This window comes from Cyphomyrmex costatus, unplaced genomic scaffold (genome assembly GCF_001594065.2).
Source record: "Cyphomyrmex costatus isolate MS0001 unplaced genomic scaffold, Ccosl1.0 scaffold889, whole genome shotgun sequence".
Taxonomy (NCBI): Eukaryota; Metazoa; Arthropoda; class Insecta; order Hymenoptera; family Formicidae; genus Cyphomyrmex; species Cyphomyrmex costatus.
The window spans coordinates 20,266-31,456 of record NW_017280472.1 but is presented as its reverse complement, the minus strand read 5'-3'; the positions used below and the strand labels follow the sequence as shown (position 1 = coordinate 31,456).

General features: G+C 39.9%; 3 long non-coding RNA genes across 3 annotated transcripts; all 3 read left to right on the top strand.

Moving 5' to 3' along the window:
• Positions 1-814: 814 nt before the first annotated feature.
• Positions 815-1,257, top strand: LOC108781728 (uncharacterized). The gene is made up of 3 exons (XR_001940966.1): positions 815-849; positions 919-1,000; positions 1,163-1,257. It is a non-coding gene; the product is annotated as an uncharacterized LOC108781728 (long non-coding RNA).
• A 92-nt stretch (positions 1,258-1,349) lies between these two features.
• Positions 1,350-8,398, top strand: LOC108781726 (uncharacterized). Its single transcript, XR_001940964.1, has 3 exons — positions 1,350-1,379; positions 1,474-1,553; positions 8,282-8,398. It is a non-coding gene; the product is annotated as an uncharacterized LOC108781726 (long non-coding RNA).
• A 452-nt stretch (positions 8,399-8,850) lies between these two features.
• LOC108781727 (uncharacterized) lies at positions 8,851-9,177 on the top strand. Its single transcript, XR_001940965.1, has 2 exons — positions 8,851-9,026; positions 9,129-9,177. It is a non-coding gene; the product is annotated as an uncharacterized LOC108781727 (long non-coding RNA).
• Positions 9,178-11,191: the final 2,014 nt, after the last annotated feature.

Below are 11,191 nucleotides of genomic sequence, written 5' to 3'. Positions count from 1 at the left end.
GCTCAAAACGATCGGACCAACGGTTACTGAGATACATTCACTATAAAAGTTGTTGAGCTTCTGCAATATGTTGCTTTTTCTTGCAAACCGTTGGTCCAGTTGCTTTTGCATCTAATAATTTTCGATAGAGCTCATCGAGAACTATAAGAAAAACCACTCAGAACTACTGGGACATTCAAAAAATTATCCGATGTGTTACTAGGAAAAAATATTTAAAACAAAAATTTTTTAGAGTACTGAGCAGTTGTCGACGGAGTTCTGAATAGTTCTGGACGAGTTCCGTCGAAAACTATTAGGTTGGAAAGCGATTACACCAACGGTTTGCAATATATAGCATCATATTGCAGAAGATCAACAGTTCTTATAGTGAGTGTATCTTAAAAACCGTTAGTGCAATTGCAGGACGAAACGCCAACTTGTGATATTCTTCGTAATCTTATTTTTCACAGTTTTCAATTATCATTACTATAATATTAAATTTTAATATATGTCTTTCAACATATTATTAAGATCTAATAAGATGCTATAAGCATCGAAATTTGTTAGATTGATTGTCAATCTAACTAAAGTGATATTACCGCGGTAGTTATTTAGAGTTGCGTTGTAGGTCTGAAGAAAAATGTTCGGCACGCGATTGAGAGAACTACATACGCGATATATAAATTCACACATAATGATAATAACAACGACATATATATCTAGACCAAGCATTCTCATGCCTTTTTGGTGGTGGGGGTGAAGCCGGAAGTTGGCAGAATACGACTGAGAGAGATAGTTCGTTTGGATTCTTACTATCTCATTTTATCTTGCGGCAAGATGGCCGATGCTGTCACGACTTGATAGAATACGGTAACCTAGAATAAATAACCTATAATAGATATACGGTATAACCTATAAAATAACTTGTACCAATTTCAGTGTTGATTTGTGTTGAAGACAAATTAATAATGAATTGTTGCATTTGCAAAACTAAGTTTGGTGATGGACCAAACTTTCACAGGTATACGAAAATATATATATTATACTTTTGTATTTGTATTGGTTGTGTGCTCACATTAATGGTCTTTAGTATTGAATATTATATATATTTTATTTTTAATTATTGAAATTTATTACTCAATTTACAAAATTAATCTTTTAATTTAATTATAATTAATTTAAGGTTTCCAAAAATTGAGCCTCGAAGGCAACAATGGCTAACAGCAATTAATAAACATATTGAAAACTTTACACCTATTGCAAACGCACGTATATGTAGCCAGCATTTTTCAAAGGATTTTTTTCTGCTAACATGTAATGGAAAAATTTATTTAAAAGCTAATGCTGTATCTAGCATCTTTAACATGCCTGTAAAAACATATTTAAAAATTAACAAACCAGTAAGTATACAATTTTATCTTTGATTAAATAACGAATGAAAAACGTAAAAAAATCACATATTAATTGCATTTTTTTATTTTGCTCTAAAAATAGTTACGAGAATGTGACAAATTTAATATTAATTGTGAGAACTCTTCAATTGAGCCTTCAACAACGAGTAATACTTCTCACAGGTAAAATAAACACGAACTTAGCTATATTCATATCTGTTCGTGGTTGTGTGAACCGCTGCTTCGATCTCGACTGAGATCTCAAATGACGGAATGGATTTGTGGACTGGAAGATTGAGACCACTGAGCACTCCTCTTTTAACTTGTTGTATGCAAGCTTTATTCACAAGTAAACGAAGTGTTGTTCGCGTGGCACGGCGAAAGAGACGATTAACTGCTGTTAATACGCCGAGACTCATACACGACGGTAGCCGTGATGAGACGTACAAAAGTAACGAGTCGCGGTAGCGAACCCGTAGAAAGAAAGCTGCTGCTTTCAACAAGGAATTTGAGAGCACGACTTGACACGGCAAGTACTGAATTGTGTCTGAGGGGAGAATCGCGCTGCGCGATTAGCGCGACGAATCGGCAGGACGACAGCGACATCGGTATCCAAATATGCGGCTAAATTGTAGTAATGATATTCGCAAGACGGCGCGGTGAGTGCGACGAAAGATTCGGACAGAATCGATGGATGGCGCAATCGATCCTTTATTCGGCTTTTGTAGCGCGAAACTTATCCTATTCCGGAACATACCGCCCGCCTCGGCTAGACTAGTCGAAACACGATTATTTGATGCCGCCCGCCGTGCCAATCGAGTTTAAAACTATATGATACATGACGCTTTACACTTACTTAGATTTAGAAAGATATGAAACATACATAGAAATATTTACATAGAGAGGTATACGAGAATATGAACTTATTATACAGTAAGTTCGAGCGAACGGAGTTCGATCAATGAATGCCACGAAAGGAAATCGATCATGTGGACGTTTCGTTTAAATCAACGGGTAAGAAACATAGTTTCACTATGGAACGTTTATACGTCGATTTTGACGTTTTCACAGTGACGACGCGCGTTAGTCCGTCGTCTCCGGTGTGGCATTCAATGATACGACCGAGTTCCCACTTGCACGGTGGTGCAAGGGGATCGCGCAAAAGAACTAGGCGTCCGACTCGGGCGAGTTTTTGAGCGACGCGCCATTTTGAGCGCTGTTGTAATCCGGTTAAATAATCATTTGACCATGCTTTCCAAATAACTTCGCTTTTTTGCTGCACGAGTTGCCAGCGAGTCAGGCGCGTTTCTTTTGTTTCTAGTAGCGTAGGAGATGGCGGCGTTGTGAGAGCGCTACCAATTAAGAAATGACCCGGTGTCAGACATGAATAATCATCAAGATTATCTGACATCGGAGCTATCGGACGTGAGTTGAGGCACGCTTCGATTTGATAGAGCAGCGTCGTAAGCTCTTCGAATGTCAGCGTGTGTGAACCGATAACGCGTTTGAGATGATATTTGACGCTGCGAACGCCGGCTTCCCATAGGCCTCCGAAGTGAGGCGCGGAAGGGGGAATGAAGTGCCAACGGACACCGTCGCACGACAGTTTGCTTCGCAAGTTTGAATCTTGTTTTGCTGCATGAATTGCAGCTTTCAATTCGCGATCAGCTCCGCGAAAATTCTTTGCGTTATCGGAATATAAATCGGTCGGCATCCCGCGCCGAGAGCAGAAGCGCGCGTATGCTGCGAGAAACGCGGCGGTAGTATAATCGCTGACTAAATCGAGATGTATTGCGCGCGTCGTCATACAGACGAATACGGCAATGTAGGCCTTCTGAGATTTGTATCCACGGCCTGAATTTAATCTGACAGGAACGGGCCCGGCATAGTCAAGTCCGCAATGTAAGAATGCGCGATCGACTTGTCGAATGCGCATTGCCGGGAGATCGCCCATGAGTTCACTGGGGATAACCGCCTTTTCGCGCGTGCAAGTAATGCAACGATACAAGACGGCTCGCACAGTTTGACGAGCGCGAAGAATCCAAAATTCTTCGCGTAAAACACATAATGTTAGTTGCGTGCCCGCGTGGAGCGAACGCAGATGAGCGTGTTGAATTATCAACGTAACGAGTGGATGTGCTGCTAGAATGAGAGGACATTTAGCGTTATATGAAAGGTCGGATTTTCGTAATCGACCGCCTACGCGAATTAAATCATCGTCATCCAAGAATGGATTAAGTGAGATTAGTTTGCTAGTTTTCGCTACGGGTTTCGAATTTTTTAATCGACGCACATCATCGAGAAAAAGATTTTGTTGAATGACGCGTAACCAAAATAGTCGCGCGTGTTTGTATTCGTCCACCGAAATTATATCGGATGGAATAGAATCGGATTCGTCGTTTGACGACCGCTTTTTGTATATACGATTTCGAAGCTTATTAATAAAGCGGATTAGATAGGCCGTTATGCGAAGAAGCTTCGGCCATGAAGAATAGCGGGAAGCTAAGTCCCATTGAGATTCGATATCGAGAGTTTGTACGACGAGGGTCGAACGTTTTTCGAGCGAGGTGTCGTGATCTTGCCGAGATTCATTCGGCCACATACTTGAAGGAAGCTTGAGCCACTCGGGGCCTTGCCACCACAGTGAGCTCTCCGCGAACGAGGAAGCGGTAACTCCGCGTGATGCTAGATCCGCGGGATTCTGATGAGTCGGAACATGATGCCACGTGGCATCAGGTATTAGAGTTTGCACATCGTGCACTCGATGCGCGACAAACGTTTTCCATCGAGATGGAGATTGGCGTAGCCAAGCGAGAGTGACGGTTGAATCCGTCCAGCAATGACATGGAATTGTCGAAAGTTCTAATGTCGTTCTGGCAAACGACATTGTTCGTGCTAAAAGCGCAGCAGCGCATAGTTCGAGTCTTGGAATTGTCAAGGGCTTAAGAGGCGCGACTTTTGATTTTGCTATTAATAGCGAAACAGTAACTGATCCCATGAGCGAGATCACTTTAAGATATATGACAGCGGCGTATGCGACGGACGATGCGTCAGCGAAGCCGTGAAGCTCATAGTAACTTGTGTCGGAACCGAAGGCAGTCGCAAAGAGATATTACGCAGTTTAATTAGCTGCGTGTGATAATTGTACCATTTCTGCATGAGCGGGGGTGGAATTTGATCATCCCACGAACACTTAGTAGCCCACAATTGTTGCATGATAATTTTAGCAGTAATTATGACCGGAGCAAGCCACCCGAGCGGGTCAAATAATTTTGCTATAGTAGACAGAATTTTCCGTTTAGAATCTGGGATGGACGTGGTAACTTCGACTGAAAATTGGAATGTATCGGTTGCAGGGAGCCACGTGACGCCTAAGACTTTGAAACTTTCGTCGCTTTGCAGAATTTTGCCTTGACTGAGACTCTTTTCATTGACCGGTAGGTCGTTGAGTAACGTAGGGCAGTTGCTTGCCCACTTACGGAGGAGGAATCCACCTTTTTATAACAATGAAATTAATTGATTGCGGATTTGCCTTGCAAGCGACTTGTCATCCGCGCCGAATATGCAATCATCTACATAGATTTGATTGCGTAAAACTGATTGAGCAAGAGGAAATTGAGCGCCTTCGTCTTGCGTCAATTGCTGAATCGTGCGAAGAGCGAGGTATGGAGCACACGCCATACCGTAAGTAACAGTAAGCAAGCGGTAGTCTTGCACCGCTTCGGATGATGAAGAGCGCCATAAGATGCGCTGATAATCTTGATCTCGCGGATCGACTTGAATCTGCCTATACATTTTTGCGATATCGGCAGTGAAAACATAACGATGTTGTCGCCATCGAAGAATTACCGAACGAAGGTCGGTTTGTAACTTAGGACCGATCATGAGATGATCGTTAAGTGAAGAGCCGTTCGATGTCGACTGAGATGCATTGAACACGACGCGCAACCGCGTGGTGCTGCTATGCTCGCGAATCACCGCATGATGCGGGATGTAAACTGATTGTGAAGCAGAGACGGGTTCGTCTACTTTCTTCATATGACCGAGATTTTCGTATTCCAGTAGGAACTCTCGATATTCGGATGCGATATCCCTTTTATTTTGAAGACGGCCTTCAAGCCGTGAAAGAAGTGATGAGGCGATGTGACGAGATTCGCCTATTGCAATCGGAGGATTGGCTTTGAACGGTAGCCGTACGACGTACCGTCCATTAGAGTCACGAGAATGAGTTGCTCGGAAATGTTCCTCACAACGTTGTTCCTCAGGAGTGAGGTATGATACTTGCGGAAGTTCTTCGACTTCCCAGAACTGACGAATTTCGTCATCGAGATTGTCGTGCAACGTGGTATGATTAACTGTCACGTTAGACATGTTTGAAGACGAACTCGTCGAAATCGGACCAGACATGATCCAGCCGAAAATGGAATTCTGAGCTGTTGGCTGATTAGAGGAACCTGAGCACAGGCCCGGTAACAGAACAGCACCGTATAGATCAGCGCCGATGATCATTTCGATCGGATCGGCACTTGAGGGCTGCGGATCAGCCCATGGCAGGCCGCTTAAATGAGCGAGAGAGATTTGATATGCTATTTTAGGCGGCGTGTATTTAGTCAGAGAGCGCATAATAATTGCGGTCGTTGAGTATGACGGACCCTTGCCGGTCTTAGATGATACCGAAATAAGAGCAGCATGTCGTGCGACGGATTGCGTTTCACCGATTCCGGTAACCGAGACAGCAACGCGTGTTCGCGATAACCGTAGCCGTTGAGCGAGATTTTCACTAATTAAACTAGTGACAGATCCTTGATCTAACAATGCGCGTATGACATCTGTGCGACCAGACGAAGAACACACCTGAATCCGCGCGGTAGCTAATAGAACACGAGATTTGTCAAATGTTGTTTTCGTAATTAAATGTGAAACGACGTTGTTTTCATTTGACGTATTCGTTTCGTTGGATTCAAGGGAATTCTCGGTCGCGCTTGATGTCGTCGCTTCGTGAAGCATCGTATGATGCCTTTGTTGGCATTGACGACAGTTATGTTTACTCGGACATGTGTTCGCGAAATGTCGAGCGCTTAAACAGTTGAGACATCGTTTAAATTTGACAATAAGATCGCGACGCTCGTTAACTTGTTTCTTCTTGAAATCAGGACATACTGACAAGAGATGGTCTTGTTTACAAAGCGGACAATGAGCTCTGGTAGCGGTCGTCGTGTGACTTTGCACGGACGACTTGCTCGGTTTTGTTTTGACCGTACTGGTCGTTGGAATATTCTCGAACGCTCGAATTCGCGATGCGAGAAAGTTATGAAGATCCGTATACGACGGATATTCCATTTTATCGCCTAAATGTAATTCCCATGCTTTACGCGTGGCTTTATTTAATTTTTGCACGACTAGATAGACGAGCAAATCGTCCCACCACTCAACTGGACGACCGAGATTTTTTAACGCTTGAATTGACATATTAGCTTTATCTCGAAGCGACATAAGATCCTGCGCGGAATCGGTATTAACGGCCGGTAGCGTATGAAGCGTATGAATATGTTCCGACACTAATCGACGTTTATTATCGTAGCGCGCGAGCAGTACATTCCACGCGATTTTAAAATTAGCTTCGGTCAAAGGGAGATTACGCAACGCGTCGCGTGCTTCGTCCTTTAAACATGAATAAAGGTATTGCAAGCGCGTAACATTCGACAACTCGGCATGATCGATAATCATGGAGCGGAATTGATCGCGAAACGTTTCCCATTCCCGTAAATCGCCGGAGAATTTCGGCAAATTAATGCGCGGTAATGTAAGAGTTTTTTCGGATTTCTGTGATTGACTCACGGATAACCCTGGACTTGATGGCGCTTGATCTGCTTCGAGAGAGGCGAGGGCGTCGGAGATGTAGTCCGATGCTGCGAGATAGGCGTCCTCCAATTCGATGTAGACATCCTCCTTGAAGTATTTCTCGGTATCCTTTTGTTCCTTGGTGGCGACTTTGAGCAGTTGTGCGTGCAGGAGCTCGCATCGAGCGTAAGTCTCCTTGAGAGTTTGAAGGCGATTCCGAACTATGCCGTACGTGTGATTTGCACGGCCGATCTTCTTAAAGTTTTCCAATGCGCGTGTGACAGAGCGCATAGCTAATCGCTGCTGCGATAGTAATTCTTCCATTATGAGTTTGAGAGGTTTCCGTAACTTGGTATGCTCGAAACGGAAATCTTGCGATGTGCCACGTCACTTACGTTCACGAAAGTGAACGAAGAGTCACAATGTCCCTTGTTGTTTATCCGCCACGAATCCGGCTCGAAGGACCAGAATGTTCGTGGTTGTGTGAATCGCTGCTTCGATCTCGACTGAGATCTCAAATGACGGAATGGATTTGTGGACTGGAAGATTGAGACCACTGAGCACTCCTCTTTTAACTTGTTGTATGCAAGCTTTATTCACAAGTAAACGAAGTGTTGTTCGCGTGGCACGGCGAGAGAGACGATTAACTGCTGTTAATACGCCGAGACTCATACACGACGGTAGCCGTGATGAGACGTACAAAAGTAACGAGTCGCGGTAGCGAACCCGTAGAAAGAAAGCTGCTGCTTTCAACGAGGAATTTGAGAGCACGACTTGACACGGCAAGTACTGAATTGTGTCTGAGGGGAGAATCGCGCTGCGCGATTAGCGCGACGAATCGGCAGGACGACAGCGACATCGGTATCCAAATATGCGGCTAAATTGTAGTAATGATATTCGCAAGACGGCGCAGTGAGTGCGACGAAAGATTCGGACAGAATCGATGGATGGCGCAATCGATCCTTTATTCGGCTTTTGTAGCGCGAAACTTATCCTATTCCGGAACAATATCATTTTTATTCTCCCTAATTTCAAGATATTTATTGCTTACTTGTGGACATGTTATACAGTGAAACGTTGGACATCACAGTAATAGAAAAAGAAAATATCAATGTACATCAGCAACAATCATACATAGAGAATTTAAAAACCACTATAAACATGGAAGAGAATCAAAATAATTCATACAGACAAAGTGCCTTTATTTCTAAGAAGCATACAACTAAATTTGGAATCATACAGAGGTAAAATAATAAAACATCAGTATTATATAATAATTGAATACTTTTTTGATATTTTTCTGATTTAAACCAACGGCATATGATTTTTTCTTGCTGAATTGTTTGCATTTTAGCAAATTACTAAAATTGGATCATACAGAACTCAGAAACAGTAATAATTTATTAAAATGCAAGCAATCCAGCAAGAAAAAATGCATAGTAAAAAGTCTATGGTAGTTTATTTACGGCACTTTACATACATAATATAAATGTTTTTGTTATATAGTTCACCTCTTGATATTTCAACAACCACAGAGGAAATAACTTTGCAGGAAGAGCTTTGTAAAGAAAGAAAGATTAATGCAAAATTTAAAAAAAAAGTAAAAATCTTGCAACAAAGGAACAGACGAATACAAAAAAGAATAACATCTATGTCATTACTTTTAAAGCATTTGCAAGACAGAAAACTTTTATCAGAAGATGCTGCAGAAATGTTACAAGTAAGTTGTACAAATATCTGTCATACACATACATGATATAATGAATGAATTACAAAGAAATAAATTTTGTGTATGGAAAGCATATAGATTGATATGTAAGTATACTATATATGTGCTTTGCACATGTACTCCTTATACTAATTTTTAAAAAATGTATGGATTAATGAAGAAGATATTTTGACATTCTTAATTAACAGATGAATGTTTCAATGACGGAAAAAGAAATAATAAAGAGACACTTGAGTAGAAAAAGAAAAAGACCTTTTCCTACAGCAATTAAAACGTTTGCCGCAACGTTACAATTTTATTCCACGAAAGCCTATGAATACGTTCGGAAAACCTTCTTAAACATTTTGCTACATCCACAAACAATTAAAAAATGGTATTCATCTATTGATGCCAAACCTGGCATAACATTGGAAGCATTAAGAACAGTACAAGCAAAGATAAATGAAGCAGCAGCAGTTGAGAAAATATTATATTTTAGCTTAGTTATAGATGACATGTCGATAAAAGAAGAAATAGAAATTGAAGATGATAAATATTATGGGTACGTAGATTTCGGAACAAATCCAGAAAACAATGATAGTATACCAAGAGCAAATCATGCTTGTGTTCTTCTCCTGGTATGTATCAATGGAAATTGGAAAATACCCGTTGCATATTATTTTATAAAATCTTTAAATGGCGCAGAAAGGGCAAATGTAATTGAACAAGTTCTTGCATCATTGCATGAAGTAGGTGCAAAAGTACTTAATGTTACTATGGACGGTACTGCAAGCAATATTTCTACTGCACGATGTTTAGGTGCAAATATAGCGGCACAAGACTTAAAACCTTATTTTATACATCCTCAAAGTAAAGAAAAAGTTTATATAATTTTAGACGCTTGTCACATGATAAAATTAATTCGTAATTCATATGCTACATCTAGAAACATGCACGATTCTTACGGTAATAAAATAGACTGGCAGTATATTGTCCATTTAGTGAAACTTCAAGAACAAAAAGGACTTTAAGCTGCTACAAAATTAACTAGACGTCATTTACAATGGCAAAGGGAAAAAATGAATGTCAAATTGGCAGCACAAACTTTAAGTACTAGTGTAGCCAATGCGCTCGACTTTTGTGCAATTGATTTAAAATTACAAGAATTTAATAATTCAGAAGCAACATCATTATTTATTAGAAATATCAATAACATTTTTGATCTGCTTAATAGCAGAAACTTATTATGTAAAAATGAAACTCAAGAACCAATTTCATTATCCAATATAGATCGTATTAAAGAGCGTATTCAAAAGTATATTGAATACATAAATGGATTATACATTGATGGGCAACATATTTTTAATACTAAAAAAAAGACTGGTTTTCTGGGAATATTAACTTGTCTATTGGCTACGAAAGATATATGTGATACACTCATTGTGACAAAAAAAATAAATTTTTTATTAACATATAAGATGTCTCAAGATCATTTAGAAATGATTTTTTGTGCTATTAGAAGTAAAGGTGGACACAATAACAATCCAACGGCTAAACAATTTTATTATGCATATAAAAGACTTATGTGTCATACAACAATAACTATTTTACCGCATGGTAATAGTATTGCACAGGACAATACAACTATACTAAACATAAGTGAAAGTATAGATAGCGTTCTTGAAAAATCAATAAAAAATGACAATGAGGAAGAAGTAGAAGATGTGTTTATTAACAATGAATGGTGTATGTCAAATTATATTATAGATGTGGTAACATATATATCTGGCTTTGTTGCCCGAAGAGTAAAAAAAAAAATTAAATGCCAAATTTGTAAACATTTATTGTTTGGCACCGATAATATGTCAGCTTTACAAAAAAGAAAATGCAGAGGAGGTTTAACTGCAGCATCAAATGATGTAATAAAAATCTGTTGCATTGCTGAAAAAATAATAAGAGGGTATCCGAACATATTAAAAATACAGTTTCCAATACAAAAAATGATTGTAATTGCTCTTTCTCAAATAACATCAAATATATTTGATAATGTATTACATATGCTGGAACAAGCATCATTACAAGATCATAGGACAAGTGTTATAAAACTCATTTTATATGTATACTTTCAATTAAGATTACGACATATGTGTGCATCCAAAAATTATAAAATAGAAATAATTAGAAGCAAACTTAATAAACTAATCCTCTTTAAGCATCAATAAATTTTAACTTTATAAATTTGTTTTTATTTCTTATCTCTTTCCCGCATGTT